This window comes from Nuphar pumila, chromosome 17 (assembly GCF_984573655.1).
Source record: "Nuphar pumila chromosome 17, dmNupPumi1.hap1.1, whole genome shotgun sequence".
Classification (NCBI taxonomy): domain Eukaryota; kingdom Viridiplantae; phylum Streptophyta; class Magnoliopsida; order Nymphaeales; family Nymphaeaceae; genus Nuphar; species Nuphar pumila.
The window spans coordinates 3826292-3849422 of record NC_143265.1 but is presented as its reverse complement, the minus strand read 5'-3'; the positions used below and the strand labels follow the sequence as shown (position 1 = coordinate 3849422).

Sequence of the window (23131 nt, the reverse complement as noted above, 5' to 3'; positions counted from 1 at the left end):
ATGGCTGTAGTTAGAAAAGAAGGAAACCTAACCATCTTGTCTCACGAACCATCCAAGAAAAAGTGACCCCAACTTTTTTTTATATACATAATTTTTTTGCTTTTGATAAGTAAGATGAGGAATAACTCCAGTGGAACTCAAACCCAGGACCCCTCAGTTGTGATAGTGTGACCTAACCATCTAGCTATCTCGTTTTTTCAGTCATTATTTTGTTCGTTTTTCTATTGCAAAGAACCCTACATAGCAATTGGGTCATGAATCTTTTCAGTGGCTGTGTAATGGCCGCAGTGAAAGTGATAAAGATGAAAAGCCCATTCCTTTTGATTTAGATATATGTCTAGAATAAAGCAATTCAAGGCATCTAAATACATACCAAATACAAATATCTGAAAAAGGGACCAACCATATTTGATAAGACGGAACCCCAGCCTCACTACATACTCTTTCTAATATTCCTTTTACAAGTGCCATCTTTTCATGCATAGAGAACTATAGATTAAAGTTACCATGTACTACTCCATATGGGTAATCTCTACTTTAAAGGAACTAATGATTCCAATGAAGAAAGATAGAATGGTGATCAAATGGTTCTACAGCCGGTTTATGGTCTAAGCACTTCATAACTGAAGATCACTATGTGAAGCATTTCATAGACAAAACCGTTTAACAAACCGAGGCACCTCAAGAATATTAAACTTTTGTTCCTCTATGTGCAGTGGCTTTGACGATTAACAAATTTGACAGTTTACCTTGCTAGATTTCTAAGAGAATGTTCCAACACCCTATGCATTTTAGGGATGCCAACCTTATGAGGTTTTTACTTTTCAATATTAAACAGTAAAAAACATCAAATTTGTAGGGCAGGAAATTGGAGGGGAGAAACCCCTAGGAATGGACAAGTGGATTGCCAAACCTACCCCCCTAGCCTCTTAAGATGTAAGTTCTCCTGAGCTTACCAAATCCCCGGTAGCTTTTTTACAGAAAATTTCAGAATATAAGGACAGCTAGCAAAGCGCATATTTGGGAAATGAGATCTGTTACCAAATTATGTGAACAGGAGGCAAGCATGCCTAAAGTGGCTGTTGGAAAAGTTGGCTAAAGGTGAGAACATTAAAGGCATTGTGTCCACATGGTGCACCTTAGCAATTGCATATTTGGTAGCCAAAATGTATCAGAATCCTTTTCCATATTTCTTACGCCAGTCTCATAAAGTTCACTTTGGAAATACAACCTTTTTCTGTGAACAGATAATCACTAATTAACAACACAATTCCATTTGTCAAAATTTAAATATTAAACCTGCTTACAGAGTCTATTAATCTATTTTAGTAGCATCTGCACAAAGGACTCTGGCACCTTAGAACATGTCAAAGATCATGCTTCTTGCAATTCACAAGATACCTTGAAAATGAATGCCTTCATAGAAGTTTTTCAAGATTGTTTGTGGTTACTTGTTTAAGATTGTTTAACATTGATGTTTCTCTCCACAATCTTTGCAATGTCCGGTGAATATATTTTTGGAGGTTCAGAACAAGCCTTCAGTACCGCTTCATTCTGCCAAACAGTAACCACATAGGAAAAGGGTTAGATGGAGAACAAAGAGAAACACAACAAGATCAGCACGTTTATAGACTTCATCATCCACATAGAGATATGTGAACAGGACTAACACCTCATTGTTCTCAAGATAATAAAGATCACTCATAGAATACAGAGAAGCATTTCATCTAGAAGGGTACAACAAGAATGGATTTTTTTTCACATAACTAAGTGAACTTTGAAGTTTAAGGATTGCAATGCTCATCCTCTTTAAAGGAAACAAATTACCAATCACAGATGGTTCCGTAACATGTTTTAGTTTCTTGCACGTCAAACACATGAATGCATGCATACACGCAAGCATGCATGCGCACACAAACACATAATATCAGTGTAGCATAGCAGGAAATTCCTGGATTTCTGTCATCACCAACATACCTATTCTACCATATCCAACCCTTCCACGATGAGAGAACCAAGAACCATGGAGAACTAATTACAGGAATAAAGTTGCAATTCTCTAAATTATCATAGTGAACAATTTTACAAACACAAACACACGGAACAGAACAGGAAATTCCTAGATCTTTCCACAATCAGCAATATGCCCGTACTACCAGATCCAATGATCATACAGTGATGAAACTGCTTCCACTAAAACAGAAAGAAGAGCTAAAGAGAATATTATGGGATTTAAGGTTATCCATGTCCAAATATCATACTGAAAAAATGTGCATGCAAATATTTTCAAGTTATGTAGACTTAGGACTGATCCACGTCAAGTAAGCCAATTACATGGTACCGTTCCTGTTTTGGATGAACATAGGACTGTCAACGGGTCCAGTTTGTATCCGATACCCGACACGACCTGACCCAAACCCGAATTCCTAGGTATGGACATGAAAAGTGCCGGCTCAAATAATATTTGGGTCGACCAAGCAATATGCGGTCTGGGTATGGGTCATGATTTTTGCTGGGTACCCGACCCGTATTTTATATTTATTTTTAATAAAAATAAATTTCTAAAATTATGCAGGTCTGGGTTCGGGATTCTATTTTTGTGACTCGAAAAAACCCAAAACCGACCTGGTTATTAGTTATATATGGGTGGGTCCGGGTCAACCCTGACCCGTTGACAGCCCTAGATGAACATATCAAAAGCAGTATCAATATATACTTGATGTGTTTGCACTTTGCAGGAGAACCAAAACTACATTTTGGGAAACAAATAAACAAACATGACAAAAACAGCACATTCACTGTCTTCTTTTTTTTCGAAAAGGAACCACATCTAAATTGTTTTCCATAAATGCCAGGAGAGAGAGAGAGAGAGAGACCTCATTAGAATGAAACTTCCAAGCACCATGTTGACCAGGAAACCTCATTAGAATGAAACTTCCAAGCACCATATTGACTAGGAGACTTCATAAGGACAACCAAATATTCCTAGTGGAAATAATGAAGGGAATTGGTGTCTTGCCTGGGTATAGTAGAGTATCGCTAGTGTGTTTGTTGAAAGGTTAAGAAAGACAGCCAGGACATGGTACCTTGTCTGAGACTAATAAGGTCTTTCTAATGTTTCATACATTGAAAAGTATTCCCAACTCAACTAGCTCCATAGTAAGGGCAAACAATGGCTTCTTGGCAGGCTAGCTTAGGGATACTATCATGTGGAAGGATAGAAGCCTCTAGTGTATAAACTCATGTAGATGAAATCCTGACTGTCTACAAATAGGGATGCACACGAGCTGGGCTCGAGCCGAGCTTGGCATGTACAAGCTCGGCTTGCCCAACCAATTCCATGTACATGCTCGGCCCGAGCCTGAACCACTGGTGTTCAGGCTTGGTTCATGCCGAGCTCGGCTCGGTTCGTTAAGCTCGTTCAGAGCACAACGGACCAAACTTACCCGGGCTCCAAATGTTTTATAATAATTTGGCCTAATGCTGGTCCCTGGATCATTCTAAAAGAAAAATAAACTGAATCCACATATAGTATAACATTTTAAGCATAAACTGGACCAATTGCCTGATAAGCACCATGAACAAATAATAAGATACCTGATATGATATACATAATCCACATATAATGTAACATTTTAAGAATAAACTGGCCCAATTGCCTGATAAGCACCATGAACAGATAAATAGATACCTGATATGATATACAGAATCCAGATATACTGTAACATTGCTAAGTATAAATTGTCCATATGATAATCCCAGATTAAACATGCCAATCAGAACAATTACCGAATGGGGGAAAAATTCAGATACAGAAATAATAATACTATGAGAACTTAAAAAGTTCAAGCACAAAATATTGAGAACGACAAGAAGATTTCAGAAAATTGATTTGAAACTAAGAGTCAAGAAACAATGTTCCCAACAAGAGCACAACATGCATCACTTAATCACATGGACTCTTCTTTAAGATCGTCGCACCCGCATCAAAGCGACATGACGCGGGTGCGGGTGCAGCACCTGGTGTGGTTACCATAAGAATCAACCGAACTAAGTGCGGTCAACCCATACCCAGGGTTATAAATGTCCAGAAATGGACTCGATCAACTATGACCTAGTCCATTTCGGTCCAAGTAAAAAAAAAACTTAAACAAAATCGTATTTTAGGGGTGGCGTTAGGGCACACCCCTCCTCTGCCTCCCATCCCCACTCATCTTCCTACGGCAGCGGTGGAGACACCAGTTCTCCTCCTCTTCCGACAACAACGACACCCAGATAAGTCTCTCTCTCTCTCTCTCTCTCTCTCTCTCTCTCTCTCTCTCTCTCTCTCTCTCTCTCTCTCTCTCTCTCGTTGCCACAAGGGCAGAACCCTTCAACTCTTGGGTTCAGCAGAACCTAAACTCAGGCTTGGGTTCGGCTTTGCTAAACCAAGGTCTGCTAGGTTGGGCTCTTGGGTTCAGCAGAATCAAAACCTAAGTCACAGGGATTCGGCCAACCAGGTGTCGCACCCGCATCGACGAGACGCGATGCGGGTGCAGGTGTGGCACCTGATGCGGTCAACGCACCCAGAGTCATAAATATCCAACATTCGGACTTTAAAAAAAACCAATAAAATGGGCTGAGACCTCTTCTCCCGACCTCGACTGTGTGACGACCCTACCCCGACGCCGACGACGACCTCGAGCAACACCGTCCGGTACACATTCTCTCCTTCAATCTCTCTCATTTAGATTATACAAAATCTGTATTTTTAATTGATGCAAAACTTGTAGTTTAGATTGATGAAAAATCTGTAATTTTAAGTGTTGAAAAATCTAGTTTTATTTATAGATGTTCACGTTGGGTTTTAAAGCAACGAGAATCAGATTTTTTTTTACAGAGGTTCACGTTGGATTTTAGGGAAAAAAAACTTTGTTTGACAGATGCTCACGTTAGGGTTCAAATTCAAAAAAAGAAACTCTGTTTGATAGGGATTGGAATGGGTTTTAGGATTCATGCAAAAATTCTATATTTCCTGTTTACCTATATGTTGTTCGCTATGTCACATGGGTGCGGGTGCGGGTGCGGCACTTTCAAAAACCTTGGGTGCGGGGGTGCGGGTGCAGCAATATATATATATATATATATATATATATATATAGAAGGGGTTTCCGCCGGCGCGGGTCCTCTCTCGTACAAGTGAGCGTAGAGCATGCACTAGCTGGCCCCAGGCCATCGCAGCCCCGTTCACATGTACGTCCAAATATTTAGCAGCGGTTGTAAATTTATTGTTGTTTGATGGGGGCGTGTGGGCTTCACTGAAAACAGTTCTCCCCGTGCAACTTCTGCCTCCGTTTTCAAACATGCCCTAAAAGTCTACAATTTTAGCAGGATTCAGATTCAGACCTGAATCGAGTTGGGTAGGGTAACATCTCCGAACAAAACCAGACTTGAACCGACACTTATACTTGTACACCAAGTAAAAGAAAGTGGATCAGGCGAATCCTCTAGATGAATGTTGTCAGTATCGGGCCAACGATTCAGGTGAATCCGCCGATACCAATCCTTAATTGAATCGCTCTGAATAGGTTAAAAAATAATTAAAAAATATTTCATGTCAATCAAAACGTGACACGTGTTAAAACCATTAAAAAAATATTAAGAATTAATTTTTAGTGTTTTTTATATTTATTCAAAAATAACCGATTCAGGCTACTATCGTATCTATTTTCTGCCGACACCGACAACATTGCTCTAGATGCCCAATCTAGATTAATCTGAAAATTGAACGGCTGAAAAACATTTCATGGGGGCTCATCTATGTGGTTGATTCTTGGACCAAGCTGCATATCCCAAAATGTTTCATTTTTTGTTCATGAAAGAGACGAAACTCTCCATAATCCAGCCTTACTGATGTAACATTACCAAAACGCGTGGTTCCAGTTGTCCCATCAACGAACGCATGGCATCAGTTCGTTGGGCTGACTACCATTCAAGAATGTACGCTAGGCCCAGAGCACCTTTTAAGCATTGCCGTTCATCTTCTTCTTTCTATAGTAATAGTATAATACCCTACAACCTATGAATCTTTACCCTCCTCAAGTGCAGAAATAAGACTGGCTGAACTCTCTCTCAGAACCCTTCATCTTCTTCATCTACTTCTCTTATGGAGGAGGAATTCAGAGTATTCCTGAGCTTTAGAGGAAAGGACACACGAAGGGGTTTTGCAGGACACCTCTATGAGGCTTTCGTTCAGAAAGGCGTTCATACGTTCATTGATGATGAGAGACTGGAGATCGGAGAGGAGATAGGAGACAACCTTTGGAAGGCGATTGAGGGGCCTGCAGTCTGCATACCCATCTTGTCCAGAAACTATGCCAAATCAAAATGGTGCCTCAAGGAGGTGGCCAAGATGGTTGAGACCAATAAGATGCTCATTCCCATCTTCTACGATGTCAATCCTTCAGATGTACGAAAACAGAAGGGTCCCTTTGAGGCAGCGTTTAATAAACATGAGTAATGCATTGAAGAGAAGACAGTAAAAGAATGGAGGGAGGCGTTGAGGCAAGTCAGTGAAATTAAAGGGTTCGATCTTCGGATTGCCACAGATGGGTCTCTCTCTCTCTCAGTGTTTTAAAACTCGCCGAGTCAACTCGTTGACTCGGCTCGGCCCTCCAGCGAGTCAACCCGGCAAGGCAAACTAGGTTTGCCAAAACTCGAGCTTGACTCGGCCTGACTCGGCTTGACTCGGCCTGACTCGGGCGAGTTCTGGGATGTTTGAAATTTGTTCTTTGAGTTTCAAATGGTAATGATATATATACATATATGCAGTCTACTGTTTACTGTCTGTACAATCTAGTTGAAAAATCATAGGTGCAAGTTGTATCTAAGCAATCTGACCTCATATATGTGTTCAACATGGTTTATTTGCTAGGAATCACACCTTTATCATATTTTTTTATGTAAAAATATGTTTTTTGAGTCATGAAATTTTGGCATATTGTAGGCCATTGATTTGTGAAGCCCTTGAGAAACTTGCTTACATGTTGACAAACTATTTGAAAAAAAAAATTGTGTTCTAATAGATTGTATGTACAATTGACTGTGTAAAAACATACATTGAAAAACTTACTCTATTGGCAAAACCAGGAGATTTTTGTATGCATTTGCTTTTTTCAAATAAAAAATGGTCTATTTTGCAGTTTCAGACCTTATTTACCTCAAAATTGGGATTGATATGAAAAATCAGATAAACTGTTGAAATGGAGAACCAGGTCTTGAGTAAGGCTAAAAGAGTCTAGTACTTTCTGCAAGCTGATGAAATGGTTTGGGAGTTGGGACTTAAACTAGCAAAATTAATGAATTTTTGCTTGTCGTGACCAACTGTTCTACATCTAATAAACTTTTAATCTTTAAACTCCCAGATTTCTGTGGCACATGACAAATTGACTGTCAAAGTGCTTGTATAGATATCAAATTCAATTATTCAAGCAAACCTCTATAGCTCTTTGCAGTTGTTTTTATATTCTTACAGACATTTGGAGACTATGTTTACTCAAAAACATGGTTTCAGACAAATTATATATTGTTTTTCTTTTAAAATCAAAAGTTAACAAAACCCGGTCCGAGTCACCGAGTTGACCCGCTGAGTCACGAGTCAATAAAGAACGGGTCGAGTTCCGAGTCACGGGTTTTAAAACCTTGCTCTCTCTCTCTCTCTCTCTCTCTCTCAAATTTCAATTTGTCCAAAGGCACAGTATTTTTACATTATTTTATATATCATTAGTTTAACAAAAGTGCTACCTTTACCTGTAACCAAGTTTATCGAGGCCAACCCCCCTTCACTCCCTCAAGCTCAAAATTCCAGCCATTTATATTCGAAGTGACAGGCCTGAAAATGTCCCAAAATGATCTTTTCTAAAAAAATGAAGATTTTCCAACAAGCCACCACCTAAAAAAATGTCACGGCCTGAACGTCTTTGTTGATGATGGTACCAGAACAACCATTTTTTACATTCCGCAGCCCATTTCCCAGGGCAAATTTTAAAAAAAAAATCCAAAAATGGACCAAAATGACCCTGGGTGCATTGACCGCACCCAGGGTCAGGTTGACCGCACCGGGTGCCGCACCCACGTCGCGTCGACGCGGGTGCGGCACCTGTCTGGCCGAATCCCTGTGACATAGGTTGTTCGTTATTTTACTGTGCACAGGTGCAATTTAATTGTTTCTCTGTATTGCATGCGTATGCAGTGCTCATGCAAATTTAGATATACTGTGTGTTGGGATTTTCATGCATATCAGTAGGATGTTTGCTTGTTTTTTTTTCTGTTAGCTATGTATATCTACTGTTATGCAAACCTGTATGTGTAGAGGTATATATGTTTCCTCTAAAAAGCCTATGTACCTGCATCATTGTTGCATATTTACATACAATTTTTATGATGTATGTGTTTTAATGAAGAGGTACATGAGTTTTCTTTTTGTTGTGCACATGTATATGTGTTTTGGATGATGCCATGTCCATGCAGTTTTTAGTGCCTATGTACACACGGTTTTGGTAACACTTGTACATGCAGTTTTTAATGCCATGTACAGGCAGTTTTTATTTAAGAACCCTTTCGGTATTTATTTATACGTACTACTATATTTTTTAGAACTTATTATATATGTTATTGTTAAATTGTAATATGAATTTGTCCATTTCTGTATATATATATATATATATATAAATATATATATAGAGAGAGAGAGACATATACATATATATCTAATACATATGTATATGTATCTATCTAACTATATATATAAATATGTATGAATACCCGATAGGGGTATATCAGTCTTTTTACACATAATTCTTTTTTTGATAATATGTTTTGTAATTTATTTCTTTTTACTTTTCTGTTTTTTTCTTCCTTTGTTTTTTTATTATTTCAATTAACCATGAGGGGGCCCACAATATATACATTGGAGCCCCCTCCAACAGTTAAATTTATAACCGTTGGAGGGGCTCCAAAGTATATGTTGGAGCCCCCCATGACTCCAATGCTTGTATAAATAGGGGTCATCCCCCTTTAGTTCTATTAAGCTTCTTGTAAACCTTTTTCATGTTTAATAAAGAAGCTCTTTATTTTTATGCCTTTGTGCATGTGTATTCGTGCCTTTGTGCACTTATGAGAGTTCTCCTTGTGCATTTGTGCACACTTCTTGTTTCAAGTATTGTGTTTTTGTACACATACTTTCTTTATAGAGATTTTCACAGTTATTGACCTTGCACTCAATATTTTTAATCTTGATTGTGTGCATAATTGATTTTAATATAACATTTTTTTTTGTTTTCAAGACAAAAATATCAGATAAAGGGAAAGGACTTGCATCATCCTCATCCCCACATGTGAGTTTTGCTGCTAGTGTTACTGGTAGTTGTAGTGAGAGTGTTGATTTGAGTTCTTTAACTGCAACATGTGATAATGTGGGGCCACTATGGGCACATGTAAATAAGCTTGCAAAAACTGAAGGAGGTGGTGGAAACAAGAGATTTCGATACACGCTCTGTGAAAGAGATTTTGTTGGGTTTTACACAAGAGTTAAGGTTCATTTGTTGAAGATATCAAGGCATGGCATTTCAGGATGCAAAAGAGTTGATGAGGAAATGCGAAAATAATACAAGAAAATACAAGAAAAATATGAGAAGAGGAAGACAACGCGTGATTCTTATGTAATTAGTGTGTCATTTTTAAGCCACTAAGAAGATGCTAAAAAAAAAAGTGGATGTAGGAGGTAGAGGAAGAGGAACGATACAAGCAGCATTCAATACATATGGAAGAGAGGAGATGGATAGAAAAGTAGGGAGGTATTTTTATTCTAGTTCACTCTCATTTAATGCAGTTAAAAATTCTTATTGGAAGGATTTATTTACTTCTTTGGCAAATTGTAATTTGAGTGGCTATGTACCTCCAAGCTCAGAAAAATTATGAACCACACTTCTTGCAGAAGAGAGGGCAAATGTTGAGAGATTGCTAGATTAAAAAATATTCATAGGAGCAAAATAGAGTTTCCATTGTTTCTGATGGGTGGACAAATATTCAAAGGCGTCCACTAATCAATTTCATTGTTTCTTCTCTTAGTGGCCCAGTATTCTTGAAAGCACTTGTTGTATATGGGGAATATAAAAATGTTGAGTATTTGAAGAAATTATATATAGAAGTAATAAAAAAAGTGGATAATTAGAAAGTAGTACAAATCATCACAGACAACGCTCTAGTTTGTAAAAGTACAACATTGACTTTAGAGAGTGTCTTCATATTTTTTGGACTCCCTATGTAGCACACAGCTTGAATCTGACCCTCAAGAGCAACCCCAAAGAAGAAGAAAATTTACAAGCATATGCTCTATGTTCATGGATTGAGAAATTAAAAAAAAAATGTCAAAAGCATTAGGAATTTTGTTGTCAACCATCATCATGTTAATGTTATATTTAATAGGCATTCTGACTTGAAATTATTGAAGGTCGCTGAAACACGTTTTGTGTCCATCATCGTGATGGTGAAGAGGATTAAGGAAGTAAAGAATATTTTGGTTAACATGGTGACTGATGATAATTGAACATTATATCGTACTGATAATGATGTCAAGGCTCAAGAAATTAAGAAATTCATTGTTGATAATGAGTTTTGGGACAGAGTCGTATATTTCATTCAATTTACATAACCTATTTGGAAAATGTTGAGAAAAGTTGATAAGGATGAGCCCATGCTTCACAAAGGTTATGAAATGTGGGATAATATGATTGAAAAAATACAAGTTGTAGTTTTCAAGCATAAAAAAAAATCCTGCATTGGATGATTCATAATTTTTTAACCATATTCATTTAGTTTTAGTCAGAAGATGAGATAAGAGCAACACTCTTTTACATTGCATGGCACATTCTCTTAATCCAAAATATTATGCAAAAAAGTGGCAGGAAAGTGGTATTGGTCGTGTCCCTCCAAATTTAGACCCAGAGCTATCAAGGCATAGAAATGTGTATAACAAGACTTTATCCAGAACTACATATTCTAAATCAAGTCACACAAGAGTTTGAAAATTTTGCATCTTTGAGATTATATGGACAGGTATTACTCACGAGAGAGGAAGATAATATATATCCTATTATATGGTGGTCAACATTTGGATCAGAAACATCTTTTCTCCAACATCTTGCATTGAGATTACTATCTCAGTCTGCTAGTTCATCCTGTTGTGAAAGAAATTGAAGCACATATTTTTAAATCCACAACATGAAGAGAAGCAAACTCACCAGCAAGCGTGCAGAGGATTTAGTATATGTTCATTCAAATCTTCGACTATTTTCGCGAACTAATAATGAATACAGGTACTAATTTGCTCTCTTAGTTATTTGACTATTTCTTAATTTTTTCATTTAAATATACTTGTATTTAATATTTTCAAATTGTTTATAATTTTTAATAATGCAGAAAAGAATCATCCAAATTTTGAGATGTAAATCCAGAAGAGTGTGACTTAGAGGGAGATCATGATTTCAACATTACAAACATGGATTTATCCGAGCTCAAGTCTTCCTTCTTATGATGCATTTGATAATGAAGCAGAAAATTATTAGGATTCATTACTTCATCATCATATACATTGTGTAGGATATACTTTTGGTATGTAATTATGCATTTTTTGCTTCTTTTGCTAGTATACTATATAATTTACTTCTTTTCTGCTTTAGTTATTTGATTGTGTCTATAATATATTTAGGTTGATTTAATTGTGGTGTTAGTTTTTATGATGTAGAATAGAATTGTAGATTGTTAATTTGATTTATTGCATGCATGATGATGAATTGATTTGATGATATTATGGTAATTGTTTTTTATTTCATTAGTGTTACTGTTGTTAACCGTTAAAACTTATATATATATATATATATATATATATATATATATATATATATATATATATATATATATATATATATATATATATATTATATTTTTGCTGCACCTCTGCACCCAAGTTTTTTTAAAGTGCCATACCCGCACCCATGTGACATAGACCAAAACCCAAATGTGGGTTCAACTCTATTGAATCTAGACATGTTGGGTTCAACTCTGTTGAACCCAGGCCTGGGTTCAGAAGAACCAAACCCACAGGCTTGTTGGGTTTGACTCTGCTGAGCCCAAGCCTGGGTTCGACAGAACCTGAACCCAAACCTGGGTTTAATAAAACCGAAACCCAAACCTAGGTTCAATAGAATTGAACCCAGCATGAGCTTAGGTTCGACAGAATCTGAACCCACAAAACCGAACCCAACCTGAGCCTGGATTCGACAGAACCTAAACCCAGCATGGGTTCAATAGTACGAATCCAAGTTTGGGTTGGGTTCTAAAATTATTACGATCATTACCTCATCATCATATACATTATGTATGACATACTTTTGGTATGCAATTATGCATTGTTTGATTTTTTTGTTAGTATAATTTGCTTATTTTCGACTCGACTTGTTTGATTGCTATGCAATCTTTTTTACTTGACTTGTACTTCATAGTTAATTTGATTTATTGCATGAATTTATGCATGATGAATTGATGATATGATAATTTTTTTATGATATGATAATTATTTTTATTTCATTAATAATGCTAACTTAAAACTATTAAAGTATATATATATATATATACCCTCCCCGCACCCAAGCTTTTTTAAGTGTTGCATCATCGCACCAGCACCTATGTGACATAGCTTACATGTAAGGTCCTGAGAGACCACCTAGTGCATTAAAACAGAGGCAGGTGTCTTCAACAAGTATAGGGCCTACAGGCCCATTTACCTTTCAGAAAACAAAATGTCATCAAATATGTTTAAGCATGCAAAACCTAACATATACAACAACCTGGACATTGATACAGGAGTCCTTGTTGACACAGCAGGAAGTGTTGGACACTCCGCTTGAAAAACTAGACATCTAAACACCACTATCCATATTCCAAAGGAATAACTTCGTAATTAAAATATAAAATAATGCAATGCATAAAAAGACTAGTGTTTATTTCAAACTTCTTTAATTATTATGAGTTACCATTGATTTTTTGTACTAAATATGAATAAAATAATAACTGCAAAAGTAATTTACTGAGATGATTTTGATTCTAGATGGAAAGAACAAAAAGTCGCAAAATATTTGTTTCATATCAGTAAGGAAAAAAAGAAAAAGGAAATCTAAACCTAAATATAATAAATTTTGTTCTAGAGTTTCTTCAAAAACAAATGGATCTAAGGCAGACTAATCCAATGTCATGCTTGTTGCCTGCAAGCACATCATTTCAAAATCACTATGCTGGTTTTCTGTAACAAAGCAACATTTTAACCATAGATTCAAGCATGTCAGTTTGTGCATGAGCTATATCTGCCACATGCTAATGATGGCTCTAAATACGAATTCCAGTTTACTACTATACATCATTCCAGAACACAACCATTCAATCCACAACACAAACATCAAGATTTTCCACAATAAATTCCAAAGGTGCCTCGCATAGGCCATAGGAGGTAAACAAATCTAAAAATCTTTTATATATAGTTTGGAAATCACCATAGGAGTTGGGAGTACATAAAGTCAATGGAGAAAAGGACAAACCAAAAGAGAAAAAAATAACTAACCATGCAAGCCCTGTGGTGCACCGGGAGTAACAGGGGACCACCGAGACTGTGGCAGTGGGCGACTACCGGGAATGTGGTGGTGGGCGACAGCACCGGGAGGCAAAGGGGATGAAGGTCGAAGAATCGGAACTCGACAGGGCCACAGGGCGATGGCGCCAGGAGGAGAGATCGGACCTCGGCAGGGCGACGACACCGGGACTGTGGTGGTGGGCGACGGTGCTGGTGAGGGAGATCGGAATCGGCAGGGCGAGGGGGCATCGGCCATCAGGGCGAGGCGAGGGAGAGGTGCGGGGGGAGGTTTGACGGAAAAGAAACCCTAATCTATTTCAATCCTACTTGAGAAAGGGTAAAGGGGTGGCGCGGGATGAGGCGGGACGAGGTGGGGTGGGTCCGAAATGACCATGGATAAACTACCGAGCCTACTCAAGCTCAATAGGCCGATCAAGCTTGGCTCGTTTGCTCATCCGAGCCTCAGGGACATGTACAAGCTCGGCTCATTTGCAAGCACGGATGAGCTCTAGGCTGAGTCCGGGCTGACTCGATTCGTTGTGCATCCCTATCTACAAACAAAAGTTAGAGTTCAAGTAATGCCTCATCACAACCATATAATTAGGAAAAAAAATAGAATCAGGTGTCACTTTGTTTCTCCATCAAATAGAATATGATAGATCTGCCGTAGAGGTTTTAGCTCTATATAAGAATGAATGGAGGAAGAGGGTTCATGTAGCTGACCATGTGGTAGGGATCACAAGAACAAAATTATAATAAGCTGACCCATGTAGCTTTCAAATTTTTCTTCTTAAGGTTGTTGGAAAAAATCTCAGCAGAAACATACTCAAAATGTTAGGAAAAAAAAATGAAATTAGATAAATATGTGAAGAAATTGGGTAAAAGTTCTTTTTACTGAGATTTTGCAAATAAAAACTTATATATCACGATAAATTTGAAGAATATCTATTTAAAGTTTAAACAATAAAATCACAACAATTTGAAAATATCAAGGTATTGCTTTTAACGTTTACCAAAATACCCCCTTCATAATATTTTCAAAATATCACCATCTGTATTTTAAAAATATCATGATATGTGTCAGTAGTTTGGATAAGGTTTGATGATAAAATCAATGAATAATTCTATGGTTCTAGAGAACTTGTCTTGGAAGAGAAGCTCCCAGCTGTTGAGTTCTTCCCAAGCCACCTAGAAGTTTCATATTTTTCTGATTAGCCAACAGAAGTTCTAAACAAGCTGACGTTAGCAATTATATGTGCCACCCATTTGCTGGCATTAGGGATTGCAGCTCCAACCTGCTTACCTCCCTGCATACATACAGGAAACCTGAAGAAGAAGAACTAAAGACACAAAGAACCTTCAACAAGATGAGGTAAGGCCAATAACTCGCTTGCCTTGAAATACACAGCACCAAGAATGAGGCACACTGAATACATAACACGTTTCATTCCAATTGAGCAACGTCCATTCAGCTGAACTTTGTTGAAATGTATGTGTCTCCCAGCACTAGACTTTGTGCTACTCGATAATATGAAATGACAAACCAGCATTGGAATACTGAATGCTCAGATAGGAAATTTTGTCAATATCCTCCACAATTATGCATCAAATTTTTATTCTTGTAAAACTGAAATATCACTTTCTTGCATTTCAAGAATGCTTAATAATCTGTCCTATGTTACAGACACAGATACAGATAAGGGACACAAATTGGACACGCTTCATGACACACAAGTTTTGTAAAATTAGGACATGGGAACATAACCACACAACACACACACACACACATATTAGTGTTCGTATGTGTTTATTTACATTAAAAAATCTTAATCTAAAGAAATGAAACATGAATAACATCTTAAGTGCAAATTCTTGGACAATTCTAAATTGTTATAGTTAAAAATATTAAAGAACAAATCTAAGTTGAAAAGTGAAATATAATGCAAACAAAGACAGATTTAAAAGAAAAAGCAATGAAGTAAATAAAAATAAATAATCAAGATCATGAAAAGAAAGAAATAAAGTTAAGGACAGGGTGTTGACTGTGTCAAGCATAAGTTTGACCATGTCCATGAAGTATCATGGCATGTCCAGTATCGTATCTGGTATTGTGTTGTGTCAACCGTCAATGCAGGATACACATGCTCAGTGTCTGTTTGACATAGAACCTGTCCATAGTAATTAAGAAACAATAACCAAACATCCAAAACTGCAGCATAACAATCAACATGTTATACGAATATTCAGAAATAGACATGTTGAGGCCTAAAATACCAGATACATGGACAACACTGTGTGTTTGTGCATGTGTGTGTGTGTATGTTTAGACCTTTCAATGGTTATGCATACATTAACATTTTTATTTGTTTTGAAGCAATTATCCTTTTGTTCACATTCACAAAAGCAAAAGAAGAAATTTAAATTTTAAAGACCCTCAAAAAAGAAGAGTGTTCTGCCTATTCAATGGAAAACACTGAGCATCCAGAATATAAGTCGGCATCATTGATGGAATGAAGATCCACAGTCAAAAGAAGAGTACTTGATAAATGCACAATGAAATGAGTGATAATGTTTTTGAAGTTGGAAGCACCTATGCTATGGCAGTTTGTTTTGAGAACATTAATGACTTGCTGAAAAGTGGCATAATCCTCATGAAGAATTTCAGCTAATCAATATATGATGCTTACTGAGAAAATGGACAGACGAAGGGGAGACATGATTGGATCAGGTAAATGAAAATAAAAGCACTAAAAATGTTTATCAGAGAAGACTGCAACTAAAGCATAAATGTGCACATAAGGCAGCAGCATTCCTGAGAGAAACTAACAACAATTTGAGATCTACTAGAGTTCACCATCTGACTGAAAAGGCATGACTTATAATTTAAACATTTCAAACATGTTCATTGTATGACTTCAAATATGTTCTTCATATATTCATCCAATTTCAAGAACAGTAGACAGATGCACACAATGCACAGACTACATCACTTCTTTTAATTTTTTTCCTTTTGCCTCATCAAGCTGGGATGGACAAATTCATTTGATATAACTAGTAAGCAGTAGAATACATGCATCAAAAATCAAAACAATGAACTGCCAATCTGGAAATTTATCCTTCAGTGCAATTAGTTACTCATGCCAATACTGTAGCACATAAAAGGAAACAACATACAACACAAAAAGGCAAAATGAAGCATAAATCTAAGCTTTCCAAACATTTAAATCATATGGGCAATTCTGAAACCCATCAGCCTAGGTTCCAATAACTGCAAACAAAAGCAATCATAGAAATTAAACAGTAAAGAATGGGGGTTGTTAGCATAGGTTCCATTTATTTGTTCTCCGGTTGCCGTACAATACCTTGCCACATTTTTATTTGAATCCAATTTTTCACTTTATGTCAAAAAGAATTCACACTTTATTTCCTCAAGCAAAAAGGTAAAGGGGAAGAATTTGCTAATTGAAAAGAACCACAAGTCATCATGTTGGAATCCACAGCTTACACTAAGGTTTGCCGAAACAAGGCAACCAGGAAGCAACCAAGATAAACAATTGGGAGGTTTTGGCTTACCTCACTCACCAGTAGGCTGGTCATCTAAGAAATACAAAACTAGTATCCCCCAATCACAGCAATTAGTAACCAAGTTAACAACAATAAGTTAATGGCGTAGAAATTTAACTTAATCGTATTTACTTGTTGGGTTTTCACATGTCAAAAATAGAAAATGTAGAAAGCCAAAATATGAAAAAACCTAAATTTATTATGCTGGGTTTTTTTATCACCATCTTCTCTATGAAGCCCATAAAAATCACACACATAGACCAACTGGGTACTTCACAAACCACGAGCAGAACATAATCTACAGTTCATATTTGACATTGGAAAGACACCAAAATCATTCGGAGTCGCACCACTTCTACACAACTGGATAATCAGTGTAAAACCCAATTGTTTATTCAAGGAAAAAGGGTCAGAAAACAACATGGGTCAGTGAGTTACACACTAAATGACACAATTGGACTCTGCCATCTGCAGAGCAAATTGTCTCAGTTGCAGAAGAACCATGACAAACACTAACCATATTGCAACAAACCCCTCTTCTGTAACAACTTAGCTGCTAATGAAACAAGAAAACCAGAAGCCCCTAAACTATGCCTATCGAGTATAGAATTGCATTTCTGGGTTGAGAGAGAGAGAGAGGGAGGGAGATAGAAAGAGAGACCTGCCAGACACGACCCAACCTCTTCTTGGCGTTGGCTTTGCGGGTGTGGGTGAGCTTAATCCTCTTCCACACGAGCCCTCCAGAGTCGTGTTTCTTCACGATCTCCATCACGCGCGTCGTCACGAAGAAACCGAACCCGCCCATCTCTCTCTCTCTCTCTCTCTTTCTCTCGTGCCGAGAAGCACTGGTTGTAGACTTGTAGTTAGGGGTGTCAATGGGTCGGGATTGATCCAGACCCGACCCGTACCTAGCCTTATAGGGTCAGGTTTGGTGATAAAAAAGAGGTCCGATTAGAAACCCGGTCGGACTCAAAGAATCCAATTAGTATATGGAGCCGGGTATTGTTTGTAAAATTTCATACCAGACCCAAGTTTTGATTAAGACCTATGATTTTTCAATGTACAAAAATAAAAGGCAGTATATTTTACTGGGTTGATTCATGTAATTCTTATAGGATCCAGACATTGTTTTTCTTATAAAGGACCTGATAGAACCCCGGTCTGGACCCAGTACCCAGCACTTCAAAGAGAGACCAAAGAGAGACCCGGGTTTGGACTCACTAGGTCTGAACCAGATCCAACCCGTTGACACCCCTACTTGTAGTTGTGGGGTACGAACAGATCGGATATTTGATTTTAATTTGAATTTCAGGGTCTGATTCGAACTTGAATCTGAACTAGATCCATTTAAAGTAGAATTTAATTCAGATGCAGAACTTACATTGTAGTACTGTATCCGGTATAAAGAAAAAGGGTTCATTTCGTGTGCTTTTACGATTAAAAATAACACATGTATATTAATCTGGATTAAAGACAGATCCGATAGAAAATGTTGATCCGAGTTCAAATACAAAAAGTCTGATCAAACTGTTTGAATTCAAGTGGGATGTGTCCAACACTAAATGCAACTAATCAGATATTGGCCAATCCCAGTTGGATTTGAATTTGAATTTTAATGGACAAACTCTCATACTGTATCCATTTTTTTTACATGTAATCAGATTCAAATATCCATCAAATTCAGTTATCTAGCTGTTGAATTCTGTAGCAAAACTCAAAACCAAATCCCAATCCAATTATTAGTTGGATTTGGTTTGGCTTATTGAATGCAACTAATCAAAGTTAAATTCGGTTAGATATTGAATTAAATCTGATCCATTGACATCCTTATCCCTAAAGTTAATTTCAAGTTAAGATCCAGATAAAGTATCATTCTTAACTTTTGGTTCGAAAAGGTGTGTTTGGCTGTTATAAGTTGAGGCAGTTTAGAAATTGTTATATATACATAACATTCGGGTTAACTTGGGTTAGCATAACTGAGATATTCATTTGACAGTTTAAGTGAAAAGTTAGGTTCTGAATTGTCTTTTTAGAAAACATTGAAACCTTTTTGCAATATCAGGCAAAAAAGTCAGACTTTAAGTGAAATTTTCTCACAAACAGTATGGATATAGACTAACCTAGTTTTAGAGCATATCTACCAAATCACGTTGGAAATACACCCACCGTCCCTTGTTTCAATCCTACGGTCTCCTGTGCAAGTTGTGGAGCTCACTAAAAAGCTTCTGATGAGCAGACACAGTGGTGACCATTGATGACTGTAATGGACGGTGAGGACATATCACTTTATCTGCTCCCCTTAAACTCACTTGTTGGGATCGAGTGCTTGGTCATGTGATATTGACCCCATTGCATGGAGCCCACAACAATAGATTGTAGGCCCATGTAATTGGCTGGTTCACATAATCGCGTTCCTTGGATCCCAAGGTCTAAGAACACCCTTTTATTTAAAAAATAGGGATCCCATCGTTTGAAATAGGATGGTTTCATCATACATTCAATCCCAACCATCGAGCCAATAGATGGTTCTGCTGGGTGGCTAGGATTGAATGTATAAAGAAACTCGTCCTAATTCAAATGATGAGATCCCTGTTACTATTTAAAACATTATGAGTACGTTTGGAAGAGAGAAAAACTCTAGAAAAAGAAAGTTTTGCTCATGAGAATTTTTTATTCAAAGAAAAGTTTTTAGCTTGTTTGGGTAGCATGAGAAAAACAGAATAGCAAAATATGAAAAAATGAGAGAGAGGAGGAGGGTGGTGGTGAAATGGATGGTGGTAGTGATGTTGAGATAGGTGGTGAAGAGTGTAAAAATAAATTTTCTCCCTAGAAAATATTACTTTTAGAAAAAACTCTCTTAGCAAAAGTCTCTGGGTGAAAAAATCCTTATGAATTTTTTATTTTGCATCACTTTTCCTACATCTTTCGCTTCTTCCAAATGTATCCTGTGGACAACCTTTTAAAACTTCTATTCTCACGGAGATAATCATGGAATGCCTCCCAACGAAGCCATGTAAGAAGAAGAAAAGCCTTTGATAAGAACTAAGAAGCATATCTCTCTCTCTCTCATGATTTCAATATAGCATGTACCCATGCAACGGTTCCACCGTTGTCCCGCAAACCCCGACCCCAACTCCTCAGCTGAGCCACCAGTTGCTAACACCCTCCGCCCCCTCGCAGAGCAAAAAAACTCCCACTCTCCCTCCATTAACTTACTCCCCTCTCCCCCGGTGAGTCGAGGCCCAATCCCACCAACTTAGCAGCAGCAGCAGATCCAATCATGAGATTCCTCGCCTGTTACAGAAGTAAGATGGGAAGCTTCACGCTGCGAGCGTCAGGGAGAAGGCGCATCATGACCAAGACCTTCAGCACCCTCTCCTCCACTCAGCTCCTCCCCAACCACAACGACGACGCCTCTCCCCCCGACTCCCTTCACCACCACCAAAATGTCTCCGCAAAGGCGACCTTACCACCACCACCAGAAGAAGAACTAGAGAAGCAGACGTCGTCTAAGGAGAGAGACGAGGCCGAGAGGCCCCAAACGGAGCAGCTTGTGGCTAGAAAGGATGGTGAGGATGATAGGGAGAAGAAGGATGAGGATGAGAGAGAGAAGTGGCTGAGTAGGGATGAGCAGAAGAGCCATGGGAAGGATCAGGAGAGTGAAGAGGAGGAGGAGGAGGAGGGTTGTGCTGAGGAGCTTGAGTATGTGCCTAGTTTGGCAGATTTTCCCGACTCCCCAAGTTTTAGAGTGTACTGTCGCACGGAGTCAGTTGTTGGGGACTCGGAGGACCTCCCTGAGGATGGTAAGCTATTGCAGTAATCTTCTCTTTTCATTAGTAGTTGCTATCATATTGCCTATGATCAGATTATCCCATGAAGAAGACGTAGATGGCACTAACTTTCGACCACAATACCATAGAAAATATGAAAAATCTGGCCAATTAATTTTTTTGATGAGTTTCTTTTTTCTTTTTGTCGCTTAAAACTTGTGGTCTCTTGCTCAAAACCACTTTTCCAAGTTCAAGCTTAGAAAAATCAGGCGCCATGTAAGTAATCACCAGAAAAAAATCAGGCACCATGATTAATCATCAGGCGAGGAAAGGGCAAAACTATCAAAACATAAATAAATTAGCTAGATTTATTATATGTTCTAGTAGTATTGTGCCAAAAGTGAGTGGCAGCAAAATAATTGTCCATCAAATTATTATATTCTATTACAGTTACCATCATATTGTATATGATTAAATTATTATATTCCATAACCACAGCATATCTCACTTGATGGAGGTGTAAAATGTGCAATGGGGATTGAATATAACCCACGATAATGCACTTTTTTCCCATTATCACTGTAATGCTCAATTCTTTAGCAATGAAAATTTTTCTTTCTCTTAAAAAAAAAAGATAATGTGTTTTCTTTTTCTTTGCTTTTTTACGTTTCCGAAGCTTTATGTAAGCTCGCTGCTAATATGAAATCTGACTTTATTTAGTGTTGGAAAAATGTAAAATGAAATTTACGTTTATATGTACGTGGAAGGCTTTTGCATGGTTTCATTTAATGAAAACATGCTTTTGATAAAACGATTTGAATGTGAGAAGCCATTTTTTGGTAGTTATGTTTCGTTGCAAACTAGTTCATTCAGCTTCATCATTTCTAAAATATATGCTAATGCTTAAATTTATTGACATGTTCTAAAGTAAATGAACATGTGAAACATGTCTGTAGGGCCAGATTTACTTTAAAAAAATAATCTGTGATGAGATTTTCCTCATTGGGTTCCACTCATCCCCCATCTTCGTACCCCTATCAAACCTTATTGATGCAAGTTGTTCTAAACAAATCTGATTCCATAAATGGATTCATGAGCGATTTAATAAGAATTGACCATTGGATTATATTTTTTTTTCAACAAAAAATGTCATTTTTTAAATTACAAAAATTTTGTGTTTTGTCAACCGTTGATTTTTTAATCACTAAAAAATCCTGAGTGCAAGTCAGATTCCAGTTAAATGTTCATCTTCACTAAATGAATGATGTAGATCACATATATATACCAAGGCAGATTTGATCGAAACTTGGGTCAATGAATTCCTAAAAAAGGGTATGAAGATAGGGATGACTTTGAAGATGAGTGGAACCCAATTACAACTTTGTGGTGTGCACATTTGCACCAATGGTTTATTTTAATAATACCAACGGGGTCTCTGGTTGTCTGACAGGAGCAGTTAGTGCACGTCACCTTGCGTTGGGACGTTGCAAGTTCGAATCCCAATGGTATGGCGGTATAACTGATAGGGGTCAGCCTAACCCCAGCTTTCTATGTCGACAAAAATGGTTTATTTTAAGAATAAGGTCATCCGACTCTAATATTTATTATCACTCTAATTAATTATTACATCTCTCCTCCCCCCCCCCCAAAAAAAAAAAAAAGTATGATCTGATGAAGTTTTTCCTATCATGGCTGTAGGGAAGGACAGGTCTAACGATGGTGAATCATCTGAAACTAAAGGAATCGTTCATTCTACAACATCCACCACCTCGGTATAAAGCTTCAACAAATTCCTCAAAAATTTTCAATGTTTGGGTTGGGAACTAGCCAAGTTAGACCCAGTTGCCGTATCATGCTACCAAGTCCGCCTTTGGGGTAGAACCCAGCCTAGCTCGAGCTAGGCTCAATTATTCATGCATGAAGTTCAATGTGAAGCAATTGACTCTTCTTTTGGTCTGACCATTTCCCACCTTTGATTTCGAAAATGTCAACCTGCAGGGCTCGGCCAAGAAATATCCGCCGTGGATCGGGGAGAGATTCAGGAGGCTCATGATATTCACCAAAGGATCAATTGGCTCGCACCTCTTGAGCATGGGCTCATGCTACAACCATTCTTCTTCACTCGACAAACCCCACC

At 37.7% G+C, this 23131-nt stretch overlaps 1 long non-coding RNA gene across 1 annotated transcript; it reads right to left on the bottom strand.

Annotated features, from left to right (window-relative positions):
- Nucleotides 1-1232: 1232 nt before the first annotated feature.
- Nucleotides 1233-18056, bottom strand: LOC149811387 (uncharacterized). The gene is made up of 2 exons (XR_016428556.1): nt 17886-18056; nt 1233-1554 (listed from the first exon to the last, which is right to left on the bottom strand). It is a non-coding gene; the product is annotated as an uncharacterized LOC149811387 (long non-coding RNA).
- Between the last annotated feature and the right edge of the window lie 5075 nt (nt 18057-23131).